The following is a 23,430-nucleotide window of genomic DNA, read 5'->3' as shown; positions in this document are numbered from 1 at the left end:
GCGGCAAATTTATATGGTCAAACAAATCTCCCAGACTAAATAGAACCTGCCTTGCGAAGCCCTCGTCCAATGGAGGTCTTGGCCTCCCTATGTTTGAACGCTATTTCCAGGCTACGCAACTGAGCCACGTGGTAGCATGGCACACGCGGGCGGGTAGCAAGAAATGGGTGGCTTTGGAAAGTGAAATGGTGGATTATCACTCGGTTTGCTTCCTCCCCTGGCTACCGCCGAAACTTAGGCCAGCCTCGGTATTAGAAACTCCCGGGGTCCACTCGGTGTTAAAGACATGGGACCACCTAAATAAGAAACTTCAGTTGGCACCTTACCCATCCCCTCTCACCCCCCTATGGCGACACCCTGACTTCCCCCTAGGATGCGTGTCACCATACTCGCAACCCTGGATCTCGGCGGGTATCACCCGACTCTCACATATAACAGGGGAATTTGCCCCCCAAAACTTTGCAGCACTTTGTGAAAAATATGACAACCAGCACCTCCGGCATTTCGACTACCTCCAGATATCAAGCTTTGTCAACTCCCTCCTTAAAACTACCAAACCTAGATCACCGCTTCCCTTTGAGCGGTTTTGTATGTACAACCCGGAAAGAAGAGGAGCTATCTCATTTCTATACTCCCTTCTGGCAGACAAACCCCCAGCTAAAGAACCTTTTGAAATCGCATGGGAAAAAGATCTAGGCGTAACTTTAGAGGAAGAAGAATGGTCAGAAATAAAAACACAAGTAGCTAAATCCTCAATTAACTCAAACATCAAGGAAAATGCCTACAAAGTCTATTCTAGATGGTACATGGTTCCCACAGTAATACACCGTATATTCCCTTCCAGCTCAAATCAGTGTTGGCGGAACTGTGGCTCACAAGGTACATTTATACACACGTGGTGGGAATGCCCCCAAATTAGCTCTTACTGGGATGAAATTTTCTCTCTCATGGGTACGATATTCGATTCCTCGATCCCTAAATGTCCCCTGTCGGCTCTGCTTTGCAGACCAGTGGAGGGGTCTGTAAACCATAAAAGCAAGCTATGTGGCCAAATTCTTAACTCCGCCAGATTGTTGATTGCAACAAACTGGAAACAAACCGCTGCTCCTTCCATTCAGTCGGTAATTAACAAAGTTTGGTTTGCAGCCTCCATGGAGTATATCACTGCGCTGCTACATGATTCGGTAGGGAAGTTCGTGTCAACCTGGACCCCTTGGTACGCACACTTTCAGAGGCAGATCCCAGGTGGGGTGTGATCGCTGGTTCTAGTCCGTAGCTCTGCCACTGACCCTCGACAAAAAGAATCAGTCACATACGCATGTAGGTGAAACCCCCCTCCCCTTCCCCATCCTGCTACCCCTCCTTGCTTTCCCCCCTCTGTTCTTTAACCCTCTCACACGCTCTATGGATATTGTTTCACCAATTGTTTGAAAATCTATTATAAAAACAAAAAAGACAATGGTTGACACATCAGTTTGTCCTAGTTTTAGTGCAAAATATATCAGTATCTGTTCCCACTGTAAATTCGGGTATAGCACTGTACTGATGTCTGATTTTTCTTGCTGTGTTGTCTACCACTGTAAAAATAAAGAGTTTAAAAAAAAAAAAAAAAAATAGTCAGGCCAGGCTTCTATGCCAACAGAGGCAAAGGTTGTGACACCAGCTTGCACCCGAGGATATATACACGGATTTCGGAGGTAGGCAGAGAAAGACTCCTGGAAAATGAAATCATCTGGAGCAGTCACACAGCAGAGTCCTGGAGCCTTCGTAGCAGATAGTGGCCAGATACTCAGTGAAAGGATTTCAGGTATAGGGGTGTATCCATCCAGTATACTGGATAGCCTCTGAGATGACACCATTGTAGGAGATCTGGAGATAGCATCCAGAGCATCTGAGGGTGCAGGTAGCATAGCATCAAACTCAGTGGATATCACAACCTGAGCAGGCCATGTATGTAGTATGGGGATTTCAGGCTCAGGAGAATATCCATCTTGCATGCTGGATACATTTTGCATATTTGTAGTATTCAAGTCATTTGTAGGAGCCGTCATTATAGTATCAAATTTAGTTATAAGTCTCTCAGTGGAGGCAGTGATAGCCTGAAGTATGAAGCAAGCCATCTGTGTGTTAGTCCAGCACAATAGTCAGACACTACTATAGGAGTGGAGCAGGGCAAATTGACAGTGGCTAGCACACCGCCAATAACAGTAGGATGGTAGTGGTGTATATCATAAAAGCTGTATGTCAGGCCAGACTGTACAGGAGGGTGAAGTAAAAGGGCGACTAAATATACACCACATCTGTGTGCAGATTCAGTCCCAGCAGCTCAACTGTTAACAGCACCCACTGCCACCAGGCAAAGCACTAAGCGCGATCCAGGGATGAGGGGAGATAGAAGATGGTGTCCCAGCACCCGTCCAGCCACAGCAGCAAGTCAGTGTGCACCAGGCAATCCCCTCCACTCCGTTCAGCAGCCACGGCAGGAGTCTCCAGTCAGGCAGATCAGCGCTCCCCAGCGGCCCGCTCAGCATCCACCACACCTGCCGCCTCACTCTCCAGACAGCACCGCCGCGGAGGAGCAGGGAGATGACAGGAGGCAAGATGGCGCCCAGCAACCCGGAGCGCGGCAGGCCAGCGCGGCAAAGCAGCACACGAAGGAATCCGAGGAGACCAGCGGGCAGCACAAGGGACACAGCACAGGCTCCAGAAGGTAAGTGGGCAAGAGGCGAGTCACCGCGGTCTCTGGGGCAGGAGTGTTAATAAGGATTTTTGCGGAGCTCACCCCAGTCGCGTCCTCTCACCTGGAGGTATTAGTCTCTTTGAACTTACCTCTGGATCCTCTGTTGCCATTTGAGGCCCCCCTGGCCATGAAGTGGGTTCTGGTGCTGGATGGGAGTTGTGATGGATGCTTCACAGCAGCTTGTGCTGATGGGAAGAATGTGGACTTACCAGTCGTGGCCTTGGAAATCCACTCATCCAGCTCACTCCCAAACAGTCTATCTCCCGCAAAGGGAATGTCACGCTGCGTTTTGAGTCCGCATCTGCTACCCACTGACGTAGCCACATGGCTCTTCTGGCCGACACAGACATGGCTGAATTGCGTGCATTTATAGCACCCAGCTCCTTTTGTGCTTTGCAAAGCACCTTTGCTGTGTCCTGAATGTGGTGCAGCTTTTCACCTAGCTGTGCGACAGACATGTCCCCCCAACAAACCCTCTTGGATTTGTGTGGACCGGGTATAAATGGCCTTGGCCATCCAACAGCTGGCTAGAACAGGACGCTGTATACATGGACTTGAGCTGTAGCTTCAAGTCTCCTGTCAGCTCCATCCCTAAAGCTGGGTACACATATGTACAATTTCATATTTCTTGCGACCGTTCGATCGTCCGAATACACGTTCGGCCGTCCGAAACATACGACCGATCTGCGCGTACACATATGTACAATTTTACTTGCGACGTCCGATGTACACCCGTCCAAACAATCGCAAGGAAAAGATTGTACCACCGTACACACTCTCCCGTTCTGGCTATTCGCACAATAAAAATGTACACAACATTATCATAATGGGCTGGATTTAACCCCTTCCTGACAGAGCCAGTTTTTGCGTTCCTGACAGAGCCCTTTTTTTCAAATCTGACATGTCTCACTTAAGTGGGGATAACTTTTTTTTGCTTTTACTTATCCCAGTGGTTTTGAGATTGTTTTTTCGTGACACATTGTACTTCAAATTAGTGGTAAATTTGGGTCGATACAGTCTGTGTTTTTTTGTGAAAAATACCAAAATATCGTGAAAAAATGGAAAATTTAGCGATTTGCAAAATGTTAAATTTTCTGCTTGTGAGACAAATAATCTTACCACTCAAAATAGTGAATAACTAACATAGACCATATGTCTACTTTATGTTGACATCATTATTTCAACTTCCTTTTAATTTTTTGGGACACTAGGAGGCTTACAATATGAATAGCAAATTCTCAAATTTTCAAGAAAATTTCAAACACTGATTTTTTTAGGGACCAGTTCAGTTCTGATGTGACTTTGAGGGACTTGTATGTGAGACACCCCCATAAATGATGCCATTTCAAAAACTGCACCCCTCACAGTATTCAAAACAGCATTTTTGAAGTTTGTTAACCCTTTAGGTGTTTCACAGGAATTAAAACAAAGTGTAGGTGAAATTTCAAAATTTCTTTTTTTTTGCAGATTTGCAATTTTAATACATTTTTATAAGGAACACAGTACATTTTACTAGAGAAATGTGACTAAAAATTGATTCCCCCAATTCTTTTGTTTTCATAAATATCCTATATGTGGCCCTAGTGTGCACGGTGACCAAACCACAGGCTTCATAATAGAAGGAGCACCTACTTGATTTTGGAGCCTCCTTTTTATGAGATTATTTTTTAGGCACCATGTAGGTTTCAAGGCACCATAAGATGCTAAAAGTTAGGAACCCCCCCACAAGTGACCCCATTTTGCAAACTACACCCCTCAAGGAATTCATCTAGGGGTATAGTGTACATTTCAAACCCCCAGGGGTTTCACCAATTGTGGTACAACTGGGCAGTGAAAATGAAAAATTATTTTTTTTACACAAAAATACAGTTCTGGCTCCAAATTTGTCATTTTCAGAAGGTATGAAGGAGACAAAGCACCCCAAAATCTGTGCCCCAATTTCTCCCGAGTACGGCAATGCCTCACATGTGACCAAAAAATACCAGTTGGGTGCATGGCAGGACTCAGAAGGGAAGGAGTGATTTTTGGATTTTGCAGCTCAGATTCTGGTGGAATTTTGGTGGGTGCTATGTCGCATTAGCAAGACCCCCAAAGCACCAATACAGTGGAACCCCCCCACAAGTGACCCCATTTTGCAAAGTACACCCCTCAGGGAATTCATCTAGGGGTATAGTGTACATTTCAAACCCCCAGGGGTTTCACCAATTTTGATACAAGTGGGCAGTGAAAATGAAAAATTACATTTTTTTACACAAAAATGCAGTTCTGGCTCAAAATTTTTCATTTTCAGAAGGTATGAAGGAGAAAAAGCACCCCAAAATCTGTGCCCCAATTTCTCCCGAGTACGGCAATGCCTCACATGTGACCAAAAAATACCAGTTGGGTGCATGGCAGGACTCAGAAGGGAAGGAGTGATTTTTGGATTTTGCAGCACAGATTCTGGTGGAATGAATGGTGGGTGCTATGTTGCACCAATACAGTGGAACCCCCCCACAAGTCACCCCATTTTGCAAAGTACACCCCTCAGGGAATTCATCTAGGGGTATAGTGTACATTTCAAACCCCCAGGGGTTTCACCAATTTTGATACAAGTGGGCAGTGAAAATGAAAAATTACATTTTTTTACACAAAAATGCAGTTCTGGCTCAAAATTTTTCATTTTCAGAAGGTATGAAGGAGAAAAAGCACCCCAAAATATGTGCCCCAATTTCTCCCGAGTACGGAAATGCCTCACATGTGACCAAAAAATACCAGTTGGGTGCATGGCAGGACTCAGAACGGAAGGAGTGATTTTTGGATTTTGCGGCTCAGATTCTGGTGGAATTTTGGTGGGTGCTATGTCGCATTAGCAAGACCCCCCCAAGCACCAATACAGTGGAACCCCCCCACAAGTCACCCCATTTTGAAAACTACACCCCTCAGGGAATTCATCTAGGGGTATAGTGTACATTTCAAACCCCCAGGGGTTTCACCAATTTTGATACAAGTGGGCAGTGAAAATGAAAAATTACATTTTTTACACAAAAATGCAGTTCTGGCTCGAAATTTTTCATTTTCAGAAGGTATGAAGGAGAAAAAGCACCCCAAAATCTGTGCCCCAATTTCTCCCGAGTACGGCAATGCCTCACATGTGACCAAAAAATACCAGTTGGGTGCATGGCAGGACTCAGAACGGAAGGAGTGATTTTTGGATTTTGCAGCTCAGATTCTGGTGGAATTTTGGTGGGTGCTATGTCGCATTAGCAAGACCCCCCAAGCACCAATACAGTGGAACCCCCCCACAAGTCACCCCATTTTGAAAACTACACCCCTCAGGGAATTCATCTAGGGGTATAGTGTACATTTCAAACCCCCAGGGGTTTCACCAATTTTGATACAAGTGGGCAGTGAAAATGAAAAATTACATTTTTTTTACACAAAAATGCAGTTCTGGCTCAAAATTTTTCATTTTTAGAAGGTATGAAGGAGAAAAAGCACCCCAAAATCTGTGCCCCAATTTCTCCCGAGTACGGAAATGCCTCACATGTGAACAAAAAATACCAGTTGGGTGCATGGCAGGACTCAGAACGGAAGGAGTGATTTTTGGATTTTGCAGCACAGATTTTGGTGGAATGAATGGTGGGTGCTATGTTGCACCAATACAGTGGAACCCCCCCACAAGTCACCCCATTTTGCAAAGTACACCCCTCAGGGAATTCATCTAGGGGTATAGTGTACATTTCAAACCTCCAGGGGTTTCACCAATTTTGATACAAGTGGGCAGTGAAAATGAAAAATTACATATATTTACACAAAAATGCAGTTCTGGCTCAAAATTTTTCATTTTCAGAAGGTATGAAGGAGACAAAGCACCCCAAAATCTGTGCCCCAATTTCTCCCGAGTACGGCAATGCCTCACATGTGACCAAAAAATACCATTTGGGTGCATGGCAGGACTCAGAAGGGAAGGAGTGATTTTTGGATTTTGCAGCTCAGATTCTGGTGGAATTTTGGTGGGTGCTATGTCGCATTAGCAAGACCCCCCAAGCACCAATACAGTGGAACCCCCCCACAAGTGACCCCATTTTGCAAACTACACCCCTCAGGGAATTCATCTAGGGGTATAGTGTACATTTCAAACCCCCAGGGGTTTCACCAATTTTGATACAAGTGGGCAGTGAACATGAAAAATTACATTTTTTACACAAAAAAGCAGTTCTGGCTCAAAACTTTTCATTTTCAGAAGGTATGAAGGAGAAAAAGCACCCCAAAATCTGTGCCCCAATTTCTCCCGAGTACGGCAATGCCTCACATGTGACCAAAAAATACCAGTTGGGTGCATGGCAGGACTCAGAACGGAAGGAGTGATTTTTGGATTTTGCAGCTCAGATTCTGGTGGAATTTTGGTGGGTGCTATGTCGCATTAGCAAGACCCCCCAAGCACCAATACAGTGGAACCCCCCCACAAGTGACCCCATTTTGCAAACTACACCCCTCAGGGAATTCATCTAGGGGTATAGTGTACATTTCAAACCCCCAGGGGTTTCACCAATTTTGATACAAGTGGGCAGTGAACATGAAAAATTAAATTTTTTACACAAAAATGCAGTTCTGGCTCAAAATTTTTCATTTTCAGAAGGTATGAAGGAGAAAAAGCACCCCAAAATCTGTGCCCCAATTTCTCCCGAGTACGGCAATGCCTCACATGTGACCAAAAAATACCAGTTGGGTGCATGGCAGGACTCAGAAGGGAAGGAGTGATTTTTGGATTTTGCAGCACAGATTCTGGTGGAATGAATGGTGGGTGCTATGTTGCACCAATACAGTGGAACCCCCCCACAAGTCACCCCATTTTGCAAACTACACCCCTCAGGGAATTCATCTAGGGGTATAGTGTACATTTCAAACCCCCAGGGGTTTCACCAATTTTGATACAAGTGGGCAGTGAAAATGAAAAATTACATTTTTTTACACAAAAATGCAGTTCTGGCTCAAAATTTTTCATTTTCAGAAGGAATGAAGGAGACAAAGCACCCCAAAATCTGTGCCCCAATTTCTCCCGAGTACGGCAATGCCTCATGTGTGACCAAAAAGTGGCAGGACTCAGAAGGGAAGGAGTGATATTTGGATTTTGCAGCACAAATTCTGGTGGAATGATGGTGGGTGCTATGTCGCATTAGCAAGACCCCCAAAGCACCAATACAGTGGAACCCCCCCACAAGTGACCCCATTTTGCAAACTACACCCCTCAGGGAATTCATCTAGGGGTATAGTGTACATTTCAAACCCCCAGGGGTTTCACCAATTTTGATAAAACTGGGCAGTGAACATGAAAAATTACATTTTTTTACACAAAAATGCAGTTCTGGCTCAAAATTTTTCATTTTCACAAGGAATGAAGGAGACAAAGCACCCCAAAATCTGTGCCCCAATTTCTCCCGAGTACGGCAATGCCTCACATGTGACCAAAAAATACCAGTTGGGTGCATGGCAGGACTCAGAAGGGAAGGAGTGATTTTTGGATTTTGCGGCTCAGATTCTGGTGGAATGAATGGTGGGTGCTATGTGGCATTAGCAAGACCCCCGAAGCACGGTGAAATTATGAACCTAATATTCCATAGATGTGTGGTATATTTTAAAACACTCCTTTATACATAGGCCGGGTTTGTCGGGGCAAGTGTCACACTGGAAAATAGTTTGCTTTCTTATTCCCTTTTTATAGCAAACTTTGCACCTTTTTTGTGTCCTGCCCTTTTTTCCAGTGGAGGGGATTTCATCAGGAAAATGCTGCCCTGGTACAATACGGGGGCCAGTACTAGAAGTACTGGGGCCCTCTGCCTGCTGGTTCCCAAATATTAGGCCCTTTATGACTTCCTCTTGAAAGTGCATAAATGTCCCCCTCTGGCCGGTAGAACGGAATAGCACGTAAGCGTTATACAGTGCCATCTGGATGATATACACGGCCACCTTCTTGTACCAGATTTTTGTTTTCCGCAGGGCACTGTACGGCTTCAGTACCTGATCTGAAAGATCCACTCCGCCCATGTACCTATTGTAATCCAGGATACAATTAGGTTTTGAGGTGTGGGTACTGGTACCTCGTACAGGGACGGAGGTGGTACTGTCTCCGTGAATTGTTGTCAGTATAAGGACATCCCTCTTGTCCTTATATTTGACCAACAACATATTTTCGTTGCATATTCCCCTGCTTTCACCCCTTCTCATTACTTGGGCAATGTGCGTTTTTGGGAGGCCTCTTTGGTTCTTGCGCACAGTACCGCAAGCTGCTGTACCTCTTGAACCAAGGGCCTTAAACAGGGGGATGCTAGTGTAAAAGTTATCCACATAGAGGTGATAACCTTTATCCAGGAAGGGGTGCACTAAATCCCAGACAATTTTCCCACTAACACCTACGAGGGAGGGGGGGCATTCTGGCGGTTGAATTCTTGAATCCTTCCCTTCATAAACCATAAACCTGTGGGTGTACCCTGAGGTGCTTTCACACAGTTTATACATTTTTATGCCATACCTTGCCCTCTTACTGGGAAGGTACTGGCGGAATTTAACCCTTCCTTTAAAATGTATAAGGGACTCGTCGATACAAATAAATTTTTCAGGGATGTACACCTCTTCAAATTTGGCACTGAAATGATCAATGACCGGCCTGACTTTGAATAGCCGGTCAAAGGTGGGATCATCTCTGGGTGGGCACTGTGCATTATCGGTGTAATGTATAAATTTAAGAATTGTCTCAAATCGAGTCCGGGGCATGGCCATACGGTAAAATGGAGTACTGTACAGAACATCTGTACTCCAATATTGCCTAATTTCTGGCTTTTTTACTATGCCCATATGAAACACCAGACCCCAAAACGTCATCATCTCTACTGCATCTACAGGGGTCCACCTAGCAAATGATGACGTGGGGTTTTGAGCAATAAACTGCTGGGCATATAAATTAGTTTGGTCCACCATTAAATTTATAAAATCATCAGAGAAAAATAATTTGAAAAAGTCAATTTCTCTGAGACCTGTGGAATCAAATTGGATTCCTGGCATGGCCAAAAACTCAGGAACCTGGGGCTCAAAATTGTCTGGTGGTGGGGTCCATACTAGATCAATTATTGGGGGGGGAATCTCAGCTGATCTACGGGGGCGTCTTTGAGGGGGTCCCTCATCACCAGAGGAGGAAGAGGAGCTTAAGGCGAATCCTTCAAATTCCCCGCTTGCATCACTGCCTGTGTCAGAGTCAGAGGCAAGCATGGCATATGCCTCCTCCACTGAATACATTCTCCTGGATGACTGGGAGGACATTTGGGAGGACATTTGGGATGCCATTTTTATTTTTGTGTTACAGGTAGTGAAATGTTTCAACACGTGTATAGTGTAGGGGGGGGGGTACAAACTTTATTTCAACCCGGGGGGTATGTAGTGTGTAGTGTGTATGTAGTGTGCAGAAAAAAAAAAATACTTTATACAAAAAAAAAAAATGGAGGGGTTAAAAAAAAAAAAAAAAATTGAAGGGGTTAAAAAAAAATTGAAGGGGTTAAAAAAAAAAAAAAAAAAGGTCCTGCGCCAAAAATTGAGCACAGATGTTGGTCAGTAACGTCTGTCACTGAACAGCGCTCAAAGGCAACAGGAATCTGATCAAAAAAAAAAAAAAAATAGATCAACCCTGTGCCGAAAAAGCTGATCAGTGATGTACGTCACTGATCGGCGCACAGTGGCCACAGGACACCCACAAAATCAGTGTGTGTAAAAAAAAAATTAAAAAAAGACCCCACAGCACTCACAAAAAAAAAAAAAGGTGATCAGTGATGCGACACTGATTACCAGTGAGGGACAGCAGGTGCACAACCTTTGGTGCAACTGACAGTGCAACTGGCAGCAACTGACAGGTATATATATATAAAAAAAAAACCTCTGCGCCCCCAAAAAGTTGCTGATCAGCACAGATATACTGATCAGCACAAAAGGGGGGGTAGCAGACACAAAATATACACTCTCTATCACTCTCTGTCACTATCTCTCTCTATCTCTCTATCTCTCACTATCTATCACTCTAGGACACTGCAGCAGCAGCACTGACAGTTATATGTATAAAAAAAAACTGCACCCCCAAAAAGGGGGGGTAGCAGACACAAAATATACACTCTCTATCACTCTCTGTCACTATCTCTCTCTATCTCTCTATCTCTCACTATCTATCACTATCTATCACTCTATGACACTGCAGCAGCAGCACTGACAGTTATATATATAAAATAAAACCCCTGCACCCCCAAAAAGGGGGGGTAGCAGACACAAATCTCTCTATCTCTCTACCTCTCACTATCTATCACTATCTATCACTATCTATCACTGTATGACACTGCAGCAGCAGCACTGACAGTTATTTATATATAGAAAACCCCTGCACCCCCAAAAAGGGGGGGTAGCAGACACAAAATATAGCTCTCTCTGTCACTATCTCTCTATCTCTCTATCTCTCTATCACACTGCAGCAGCAGCAGGAAGTCTCAGGAAGTCAGATCCAGGAAGCGTCCAGCACGCTACAAGCAGGGATAAGGTGATCAGGTAAGGTATTTGCAACGATCAGGTAAGTATTAGCAAGGATCAGGTCGGTATTCACGGCAGGCAGGCACGGTGACCGTTCTGCACGCTATTCCAGACCGGAATGGCGTCTGCAGCGCAGTCACCGTCAGTTTAAATGTCGCGCCTTGGCTGTGATTGGTCCGTGGGTCCCACGGACCAATCACAGCCTTGGGGGCAGGTGGGGTGAGGGTGGGGTGAGGTGTCATCGTCACCGATGACCCCCTCATGCCCCCTGACGCCCGGCGGTGATTGACACCTGTGTTACCAAGCGTCCGATTCGCTGGTAACACAGGAAAACGCTGTGAATGGCTGTTCACACTGAACAGCCAATCACAGCGATCGCCGACGGGGGGGCGACATCGCAGCCCCCCCTGGGCATGCAGGGACATGTCTGCTGTCAGGGACAGCAGACATCGTCCCTCTGTCACTGCGTCTCGAGACGCAGTGACAGTTTAAACTCATGACGTACATTTATGCCATGTGTCGGGAAGTACCTCCCGGCCATGACGTAAATGTACGTCAAATGTCGGGAAGGGGTTAAAAGAGCATACCAAAACGAGGCGTGATCACGGAACAAAGAATCGTTCGTGTAGTACAGTGAATAGAGCCGTGACTATTCAGATCCATTGCTAGCTGTACAGGATATACGTACGTTCGTTCGTCTATCGGTGCATTTGGGCCTTTTTAATTATGAGCTTGAGGAGAAGGAAGGCTCGTGCGTGCATTTTGGCTGCTATGGCCATTAGATTGCAGGCTATTAAAAAAAGAAAAAGGACCAAGAATCGGAGCTGCTGGACCAGAGACTGGCTTCTGAGGAGAGACACCTTCTCCCACATGCCATTGCTACAGGAGATACGGGAGAACAATCCTGATGATTTCAGGAATTATCTCCGTATGGATGACGCTACCTTCATGGAGCTGCTGACACCGGTTACCCCTTTAATAGAGAGAGAGGACACCTATTTCAGGAGGCCTATTTCTGCAGAGCAGAGACTGGTGGCAACGCTGCGTTACCTGGCAACAGGCAGGACCCTTGCCGACCTGAGATTCACCACCGCAATATCATCTCAAGCGCTGGGGTTGATAATACCAGACACCTGTGATGCCATCGTCCAAGTTCTACAGGACAAATACATGAAGGTAAATATGGAAATTACATACATGTCCCCCATATGTATAGCTGTGCACATACCTGTACCCTATATGTATATCTTTACAATGCCTGTTAATTTAAACTTTTACACCAGTGGGTGGGGGGTCATTTTGATAAGGCGGGTAATAGCTTTGAGGCTGCAATGGGGGAGGGCTGATGGGTCTAAAATCAACCCAACAGATTATTAATACGCATATACTTTTATATTGCAGTTTCCATCGACCAAGGAGGAGTGGCAAAATATTGCACGTGATTTCCGTGATCTTTGGAATTTCCCTAATTGTGGTGGAGCTATCGATGGCAAACACGTCAGAATCATGCCCCCTGCAAAGAGTGGCTCTTTTTATTATAACTATAAGGGGTTCTTCAGCATTGTTCTAATGGCCATCGCTAATGCTCGATACGAGTTTGTATTTGTGGACATTGGGAAAAATGGTAGAGTTTCAGATGGAGGAGCCCTGGAGAATACCTTTTTCCACGACCAACTGAAAAAAAATGAACTGAATCTGCCAGAGCGGACTGAAAATGAGCACGGTTTGAACTTTGTTTTTGTGGCGGATGAGGCCTTTGCATTGCACCCTAATGTCCTTAAACCCTACCCACAAAGGGCACTGAACAGGGAACGGCGCATTTTTAACTATCGCCTGTCACGTGCCAGGTGAGTGGTTGAAAATGCTTTTGGGATTCTGAGTAATAAATTCAGAATTTTTCACAGTGCCATCTGCGCCTAGATAAGATTGACAAAGTGGTGCTGGCCTGTTGTGTGCTGCACAACTACATGCGCAGAAAAGCGGTGCACACACAACAACTGGGGGCTACAGTGGACGACAGCCAAGTTGTTGACGAGCCTTTTGGTCTGACAGCTTTGGCAAATAATTTAAACACCAGAAATGCATCAACGCAAGCAAAGTTGTCAAGAGACGAGTACTTGAATTATTTCAATGGTGTTGGGGCTGTGGAGTGGCAGAATGACATGATTGCTTGAAAATATACGTTTTTGTCATTGTAAATATATTGTTTTTTGGTGTGTACTAATCAATATTTTGCCAATAAAATTTGTATACTCACAGTTCTGCACAAGTTGTCCTCTGCGTCTTCTTGCAGCAAGGAGGGGGAGGTGGAGGCCGAATCACGGCAAGTGAGTGGTAGTACTCAGGTGCCAGGCATTCCTGGAGGGCACAATGCCACGACACCTGGAGTGCAGACTGTACCCAGTACTGGTGTTTATGTACTAGCAAGTAGTTGCTCCACCACACCTATTTCTATGCCAATTTCTCCTGGTACTTTTGTACAGTCTCCAGGAGCAATACATGAAGGTAAATATTGAAACAACATGCATGTACCCCATATGTATATCTTTGCCCTATAGTCAACCTGCATGGTAAATGATATTTTCACACGGACACCAACTAGATTAGAGAATTTTTAATTTTTATATAAATTATTAACTTATAAACTTATAACAAATATAACATAAATAACAAGGAAATAAATAATAAAGAAATACTTAAACATAAAAATATTTAAACTATATTATTAAAACAATAATGCAATTAAATAAACTATATAAAATATTTACATCTGGTGGTAAACTTGTCCCACCCCATAATCCCCTGTATCCATCGGTGGTTGGGAGGGAGATGGACTTTCCACTAAACTCTGGAAGGGGCCACCAGGTGGACCTGGTGGGAGTGTATTAGCCAACGTTGCCGGTTGGTGCTGCCTTTGCCCAGTTGGTGGCTGGAAATGTTGGTAGTGCGGATATTGCACCGGGTGAAATACCGCTTGTTGGGGTATAGGGGCAGGGCTGATGGGTTGAAATTCAACCCTAGGCAGAGGGGTCTCATCGGTGAGCCGTGTGTGCCGGGACAGAGTCCCCACACGGGCCCGGTACAGCGTTTCATAAAATATGCGCTCTACCTCCACCCTTGTAGCCGGGTCTAACTTTCTTAAATTGTCAGCCAATACACTCCCCACCCGGTCCGCATCATCCTCCTCCATGGTCATCAATCTGTTGGCAGACTCCAGGATCTTGGTGGTTGCCACGTCCGCAGCATCTGGAGTCTGCCTCGGCCTTTTGCGCCCTCTTCTTGATGGCGCTTCTGCTGGAGGTTGAGCGCTTGTTTCCGGTTCAGCGCTGGTCGTGGCGGTTGGTGTGGGGGTGGAGCAGAGGGCCGGTGAAGGCAGCTGTGATGCCACCTCCAGCGATGCCGAAGATTCCTCCTCGGCAAATAGCGATGGCTGTAACAAAACAAGATGATGTATCACTATCGAATGATATTATTTCGTTAATTTTAGACAACAAAAAAATATTACAATAATCCGCGCCAGAAAGACTACAACAGTGTAGATACCAGGGATTACCAATGCCAACCAAAAGTTCCAAATACAAAAAATGTGGTAAATGCACTTGCGATGTCTGAATATTGATCACTGTGTTCTCAGGCGGATAACAGTATACCTCCACCACTGAGAAGAACCAGAATTAGGGCCACAGAGAAGGTCAAATTGACGATGTATAACCAAAAGGGGGGGTATCGCCCCCTGCAACTGACCTCTCTGTTGTGCCCAACAGAGAGGTCAGTTGCAGGGGGCGATACCCCCCCTTTTCATTTTACATGTTCACAATTTTTATACTGTACTTGCTGTTATATTTATCTGGTTTAAAAAAAAAAATTAAAATAAAATACGTCTACTTACTGTGCCGCAAATGGTGTCATCAGAAAGCTCTTGGTTGCACGCGGAGGTGGAGGGGGCAGGCTGGTTCCTTGTAGTGTTGCTGACCGAATCCCTGGGCAGCTCCTGGTCCACCGTGAAGGCCAGCAGGTCGTAGTACCACAGCCTGGGCACATAGACTTGGTCTGCCCCTGCCCCAGACCGCTTTGAGGACTCCACCTTATTTAGTTCCTTTTTAAATACGGTCCTCATATTAGCGATCCGAGTCCGGACCCACTCTACATTTGCTGTGGGGTAGTAGGTCTGGCTCACCCTCACCAGCTCCTCCAGAGCAGATAGCCTCTTCTGCCGATTCGAATGGTCTTTGGATTTGGTATTCCAGAGACAATTCTGATCCCTGTAGGCCTCAATGAAGTCCTTCATAAATTCGACATTTTTTTCTGCCATGGTTGAATTTCTGTTCCAAAAAATATAATAAAAAGGCATATTATTTTCTTGATACACAAAGCACACCATAAACCATTTAATGTACAGGTGTTCAGTCTGTGGGCCACTAGATATACTGTAGCTATAGTACAGGAGTTGAAACTCTGTGGGACATAGGATACACGGTCACTACAAGCCCCAGCATACCCATGGCCCACAGATTGAAGTCCCTGTCATAGAAAACTACACATTTTGTTTTAATACTCACCGAAAGAAATGTCGATAAATAGTCCGGAAAATTCGCAGCGCAGCTCCGATCACTCGAACAGCAACGACGGAATATTCTTTCGTGCTGAACGTGGCTTGAAACACAGTGATTGGATGAGCGCAGGAATCTCCGCCCCACTCACGTGCTTCGCGTCACACAGACACGGGACATCGAGGAGCCATGTCGGAGGGTCTGGCGCCACCGCATATGGGGGAGGCCAGTACAGCACCTTTGTTTTCCAATTCAGCACTGATAACAACAGATAAAGAAATCGCTGAGAGACAGGACAACAAGGAGAAAAAAGTGACGCGCGCCTCCGCCATGTCATCTGCAGAGGTGGAACTGATGGTCAAAATGCTGGATAGAAGGGACTACGATTGTTCTCGAAAAACATACCCCAAGACAAATTATAGAAAAGAAATTATTATGCAGCGTGTATGCAAGGAGATAAAGGAGAAGTTTGGGAAAAGAAGGTCCAAATACCAGCTACAAAAACGGTGGTCGGACCTGAAGCACAAGGAGCAGGCCAAGCTCAAGAAAATTCGTGGAATTATTAAAAGAAGTGAGTCCAATGCCCTAGGTGGCTTTATTAATATACTGTCTTGATCCATTACATTTTGTGTGTTTTGCTGACATGTTGCTTGTTTTTACTCAGAGGAAATCCAATCCAGGAGAAGACATGAGGAAGGCAGAGACAGGGCCCCCAACCTGAAAATAAAGAAGGAGAGTACAACAGGTAAGGTTTTGTACCAACAGAACAGAACAACACAAGTTTTATACACACAACAAGGGGTAGTAATATGTCACTTTACCTTGTCACTATAGATGATATCCAGGCTGCGCAGCCGATGGAAGGGACCACAGAGGGCCACCAAGTGATTGCGATCACCAGCAGTGTAGATGGTGAGTGTATAGTGCAAATCATCTTTATGGGATAGTGACGTATCATTTGTGGAAAGGTAAACATTTCTTTATCTGTACTTATTATAGATATCATCGAGATTTCAGATGTCAGTGCAGAGGGGGAGAAGAACACACCATCACCTGACACGTCCAGCGACGAAAGCACAATGCAAGAAAACATGACACAAGTCCATAAATGTCTACAAGAACTAAGCGGGAAAGTCCATACCGTAGCCCAAAAAATTACGAAAATCCAAAAAGGCGTAGCAGTAGTACACTCTTTATATGAAAAAATGTATAACGGTTTGCATTATAAAGTCAAAAAATAGTTTGTGTACTTTATTTTACTTTTTTCTCCTTCTTGTTTATTTGGAGGCCAGCAGCATGCACCTTAAAATGGTGCATGTCATGATGGCAAGCAGTCCCACGGCAGCAATGCATCACATGTGAGCAGGCCGGGATGTTCCCATGTGATGCGTTGCTGCCGTGAGACCGCTTTCCACTACATACACCACCATGTTCAAATGTGTTTTTATGTTTTTTGGGTGGGTGGGCTTTCCTGCTACACCTTCACACGTGGCACTTATGTCATGGCAAGCAGTCCCACGGCAGCAATGCATCACATGTGAGCAGGCCGGGATGTTCCCATGTGATGCGTTGCTGCCGTGAGACCGCTTTCCACTACATACACCACCATGTTCAAATGTGTTTTTATGTTTTTTGGGTGGGTGGGCTTTCCTGCTACACCTTCACACGTGGCACTTATGTCATGGCAAGCAGTCCCACGGCAGCAATGCATCACATGTGAGCAGGCCGGGATGTTCCCATGTGATGCGTTGCTGCCGTGGGACCGCTTTCCACTACATACACCACCATGTTCAAATGTGTTTTTATGTTTTTTGGGTGGGTGGGCTTTCCTGCTACACCTTCACGCAAGCACCTGTATGTGATACTCTGTTCAGGTCCGACCACCCAAATAAACAAAGTGTTCACAGTATTTTTTGTCAGTATTTCTTAATAAATGTTAAGTGTTTATGCAGAACAATGAACATCACATATCTATCTATCTATCTTCTATAACTATATCTGTCAGGAATGCACACACAACGATTATTTATTTCAAAAGGAATGCACACACAACGAATATTCTTTAACAGCATAGCGCGGAAAGTACGGGGGAGAAGACTTCCTGTTGTTTACATGCTGCGCTGATGGAGGGATGACGCAGCTAGTCAACACCCACATGGGCGTGCTGCTTTTGGGAGGAATGATCGCAGGAACGGGCTGCATATCGATCGAACGTGCGTACACATGTCACTTTTCTTTCGATATGGAGCCGTCCTGTCGGAAGAATATTAAGCAGCAAAGAACCTGCGACCGACCGACCGTGGACGGCCAAGAGCGTTTTTGGCCGTTTATCGATCGCAACGAAGGGATCGGGACAGCGTACACATATATACAATCGAACGGCCGTTCGTCCGCAGATCGGAAGAACGGCCCGACGATTGTACATATGTGTACCCAACTTAAGAGTGGATACTCCCGGGACTGGAAGCAATACCTTCCTTAAAAGGCGCGAAACTGAGGAGTCCACAACAGGTGGCTCCTCCCACATTTTCCTACCTGCAGGGTCGAAGGATATGTATTAGCAAACCACTTAGTTAATTGGAACCTCAGGCCTTTTCTGAGCCTGGGGGGGTTTGAGAGTATCAACCCTTGCAGATAATATGGATACTTTTCTCTGCACTCTCTGGGTCTGCTGTTACGAGCAGCCAACTGAGAACAAACAGTCCAGCAGTGTGAATACAGTGTCACACACAGGCTCTCTTTCAACCTGTGACCTTCCACGCAACTGTGGGGGCATCCCACTGACCTGTGTGATAGCCCCACTGGGCTGTGGTAACATACATGGTTCACAGGTAACCTGTGATTGAGAAGCAAATTTCAAGCTGCAAACCATGCAGCCATTTTGCTGTACAGCTACCACAATAAATACACACACACTCCACTCACACTATCTGTGTACAGAGTGAATATATTTATAGCAGTATAGACTAAAGGCCCCCATACATTAGGCCGACTTGTCCTAGGGACAAGTCGGACCCAATTTACCTGCGAGCCGCCCGGCAGCTCCCCGGGAGGCTCACATACAATTTGGCACTTGATGTGCCATTTTTTACATGGGATAAATCGCATGCGATTTATCCCATGTTAAAAAAACCCGGGGAGCTGCAGGGCGGTGAGGAGTAGTGGGGGCGGGCAGCGGCAGTAGTGGGGGCGGGCAGCGGCGGCTGCGGTGGTGGGGGCGGCCAGCGGTGGTGTTGGGGGCAGCCAGCGGTGGTAGGCGGCCAGCGGTGGTGGGGGCGGGCGGCCAGCGGTGGTGGGGGTGGGCGGCGGGTGCGGTGAGCGCTGCTGACCTGGCCAGGCAGTGTACTTACGCATAGCAGCAGCGGGGACGGGCAGAGCAGTGGCGGCTATTATATTTTTAAAATACTTGTCAAATGACCGGCCGCTCTCTGATTGGCCGGAGAGCTCTCAGCCAATCAGAGAGCGGCCGGTCATTTGACAAGTATTTTAAAAATATAATAGCCGCCACTGCGCTGCCCGTCCCCGCTGCTGCTATGTGTAAGTAAGTACACTGCCCGGCCAGGTCAGCAGCGCTCACCGCCCCCGCCGCCCGCCCCCACCACCGCTGGCCGCCGCCGCTGCCCGCCCGGTGTCTGCATGCATATGCCTGTCAGGTGGCAGGCATATGCATACAGGGAGGTCGACGTGATCGTATGTACAGACTGTCCGACCTCCCTAATCCGGTCCGATGCGCACGGGACGCATCGGATCGGATCAGATATCACACACATACGATTTTGGGCCGATTTCATCCGATTATCGGCACAAAGTGCCGAAATCGGATTAAATCGGACCAAAATCGCATAGTGTATGGGGGCCTTAAGTGTAAGACTAATTGCAGTGTGTTAACAGCGCATATTATCTAGTCAGTGGGGTAAGAATCATAGCTACTTGGGGACCAGTGTACCTTGTTTAACCTAAGCTCACTCTCATCTGAGAGCAGGTTCTGTTATAATACACACAGTGTTACAACTACACAGTGATATAAGCTAGGTAACACTAGACAAGTGCTAAATAGCATTTAACTTGCTGTCTCTGCCTGTTCAGGATCTCAGCACCGCTGAGAAGCTCCTGTAATGGCGCCACAGACACAGAGAGAAGCAGTAAACAGTGTAAAGACATGCCCAGCAGAGCCTGGTCCCGCTCTGAGTGAAGTCCCACCCCCTTGCACGGAGCTGGCGCGCCTTCAGTGTATTATACTGACGTATTTGTAAAAACATTTAAGTTATAGCCCTGGTGGTCCAGCAGCTATCTGTGTGTGTCAGTCTTAAGGATGTGGGGTTTGCGCAATCCCTGCTTGAGGGCTGCTACTACTGCCGCCGCCATCTTGCCGCACATAAAAGTTGGGGTGCCCCCTGTGGGGAACCCTGACTGGTACTCACCACTCGATGTCTTCGGACCTTGCCAGGGGTGTGCGACAGCTTGGAGGTCTGTTCGCCCCAGCGCAGTGCTGTGCGGCGACAGAAACCCCTCTCTGGACAAAGTCCTGCAGCAGGGCAGCTCTGTGCCTTAAGAGGCCAGTGACTGACCCTTCCCCTGGTATACTCGAAGCAGGGCTGCTGCTTTGGTCCAAAAGCAGCGCCCCAAAATAATAAACTAAATAAAAGTTTAAAGAAAAATCCTCTGGAACTTCCAGAAGTGCAGCCTCTCCTGAGGCACATTTTTCTAAACTGAGAGGAAGTGGGAGGTGAGAGGGGAGGAGCCAGTGCACCCACAGTGAAAGATCTTATGAGCCTGTCTCTCCTGCGGAGGAACTCTATCCCCATAGTATTGAACCCAGTATCCCATTGGACTGTAGAGAAAAAAAAAAACTAAATCGGCCACCCAGACAGCCCACTTTACTCATAAAGTTGATGGTCAGGTCCAGGCTGCGCAGAGATGTCATGAGAATTTCCTACCCTTCTGGAGGGTCACCTTTTTATCAGAAGCCTCCCAGCCAAAAATGATATAAATTGAGTTCAATATGTCTAGGAAATAATCTACCATGTTGAGCTGACATGTATTCATCATATATAGGATGGTATGCAAATAGCCACAATCATTTATCTCTCCAAACCCCCCCCCCCCCACCACCACCACAAAAAAAAGGCAACTGTTCAACCAATAGTCATTATCAGTCTCTTATTATTATTAATAATAATAACAGTGGCCAGTATTCAATGAGAGAAATTCGCCTTGTTTTATGGCGTTTGTGCTGTTTTTGCGTTGGAAGGAGCATTTTGCTCTCCAAAAGTGAACCACCCTATTCAATGTGATATTTTCGCCATCTTTTTAAGTGATTTTCGCCGTGTCTCTCCGTGTAGCAATTCTCCATCTTTTCATGGAGAACTGGAATGTGAACTTTTAAACTAAAAGGTTTTTTTTTTTTTAATTTTGGTGTCAAAAAAATCAGGATTTTTTTTCTGTGAAGGGGCATGTTATTTTAATTCATGTGCTTATAGCACATGAATATATATTTAATAAAAAAAAAAAATATTTTTGAATTTTTTTTTTTTTTACACAGAGCAGCCAGCAGGGGGCCGGAGCTCTCGAGCCGCTCATTAGATATTCATATATTCACTGCACCCGATCATTACATATGCATGATCGGGTGCAGTGAATACTGGGTCCCCCGCTGGCTATAGTGGGGGGCAGCTTGTACCGTCTCCCAGCTCCCTGCCACGGACGCTCGTCCGCGAGTGGCGACGAGTCTTAACCACATTGAATAGTGGGAGCAGGAGTGGCAGCGAGCCCTCCGGAACAGGGCGAGTGAAAAAATCTCTCGCCATGCACGGAGAATAATTCTCATTGAATACTGCCCAGTGTCTTATATAGCTCACACATAGTTTTATTAGAAGCCAAATAACCTATCTGTATATTTTTGGATTGTAGAAGGAAATATGAGTACGCGGAAGAAACCCACGCAAGCAGAGGGAGAATATACAAACTTCCCACAGTTAAGGCCATGGTGGGAATGGAACCCATGACCTCAGCACTGTGAGACAGTAAAGCTAACCACTACACACCTGTGCTACTATCCAATTAAATCCCTTATTTATTTTTTTTGGGGGGGGGGGTCCTGTTTTATGTGCAATAACACATGGGATGCAGGATAATATACCCATCTGTTATAGCAGCTATAAGGATTGCTGATCAGGGATTATGCTTCATGTGCAATCCCTGATAAATGTCGGGTATCCTTACATGGTATAAAAGAAAGTCCCTGAAGTGCATCTGTCGTCTCAGCGCGCTAATCTCAAAAGCAGCTGAAAAAGATTTTGTGCCGTTTTCGCTATTATGTACTGCAGTTCTCAAGGAAGGGTTCGGTATATTAACCATCGCATTATCCCGTATGGAAGCCAACAACAATTTTAGCGATCGACACTCAGGAAGCGGCGCTGCTGCTGTGATAGAGCCGAAAGAGGGAGGCACGGCTGATTGGCCGGCGCCGGGTCACATGGAGCAGTGATGGTGTCTCTGGCTTTGGCACACAGGTGTTGGTGGAAGCAGTACTACTCAGGATGGATAAGGGAAGTGGCCGGCGCCGGGTCACATGGAGCAGTGATGGTGTCTCTGGCTTTGGCACACAGGTGTTGGTGGAAGCAGTACTACTCAGGATGGATAAGGGAAGTGGTCTGGGCAGAGGAGCGTTGATTAGAAAACATGTACCTGTGTAAAGCAGTGGCAGGACACTAGTCCAGGAGAATTGGATAGCCCCCGGCAAATCCTTTAGCTTCGGACAATTACCGCAGCTGAGAGATACTGGACATAGTGTATAACACTGTCATTCACTGCCGTACTGATCAGTGCCCAATATGATAAGATAATGTTATAGTCACCTTATCCACCCGTATCACTGGCCGGCAGCAGTGTCCCACGTACACCGGAGGGGAGAGGAGGATCCGGTTATATTTCTGCCTCCAGTTACAGAGATCATACAGCAAGTCACGGCAATACGGATTCTGCACCTGAGTATAAGGAGAAAATGATTATAGGAATAACTCATATACTGATATAAATTGGCGTCACTCACAGACTGGTCTCACTAAGTCAAAATGCCAGTCACCTCATATAACGTTTCGGTTCATTTTAACCGTCGTCAGACACAAAGACAAAGGTATAAATGTTACCTTCTGGTGTAGATTCACAGAGCATGAATCTGCCCAAATTGGATGTGTAGGACATGTCATCGGGTCCGATGGGCGACCCTGGTTGTATCAGACCCGAGTTGGAGGTCGGACCTATGAATTGGACCCCTTCCCATCCGCTGCACACAGGGGCCGCATGTGATACATTGTATGCGGTCCTATCACATGTGATGTATCACGTGATCCTGAATCCAGGAAGGTCCCAGGTTGCTCATGGGGGATCGGATGGTCATACACAGCCCTGATACATCGCAGCAGCGTATGGCCAGCTTAAGTATATCAAACATATGAAATGGAAGAATTTAGCAATTTAGTCTTATTAAGGCCACAGGGGACACAGTGTTAAGCTTATATATCTATTTAGCTTCTTTTTACAAGAGTAACCTTCCCCCGTCTCCACCTCTCCTATCCTCCTAAAGCCTGTTGCCTTTACACT

General features: G+C 46.0%; 2 protein-coding genes across 2 annotated transcripts in view; one reads left to right on the top strand and one right to left on the bottom strand.

The window, feature by feature from the left end:
* The window catches only part of LOC146075941 (uncharacterized), a 188,970-nt gene that overhangs the window by 142,921 nt on the left and 22,619 nt on the right, over positions 1 to 23,430 (top strand). The window lies entirely within an intron of this gene.
* The window catches only part of LOC146075942 (uncharacterized), a 57,918-nt gene that overhangs the window by 29,881 nt on the left and 4,607 nt on the right, over positions 1 to 23,430 (bottom strand). The window contains exon 2 of the mRNA XM_083185644.1: positions 22,686 to 22,814. The gene's annotated coding sequence lies outside the window, so the exon portion shown is untranslated. The remainder of the gene's footprint in view (positions 1 to 22,685; positions 22,815 to 23,430) is intronic.

This window comes from Crinia signifera, chromosome 4, assembly GCF_055691185.1.
Source record: "Crinia signifera chromosome 4, ASM5569118v1, whole genome shotgun sequence".
Taxonomy (NCBI): Eukaryota; Metazoa; Chordata; class Amphibia; order Anura; family Myobatrachidae; genus Crinia; species Crinia signifera.
Note: the sequence above shows the minus strand (reverse complement) of the source record. Positions and strands in the feature narration are given on the sequence as shown.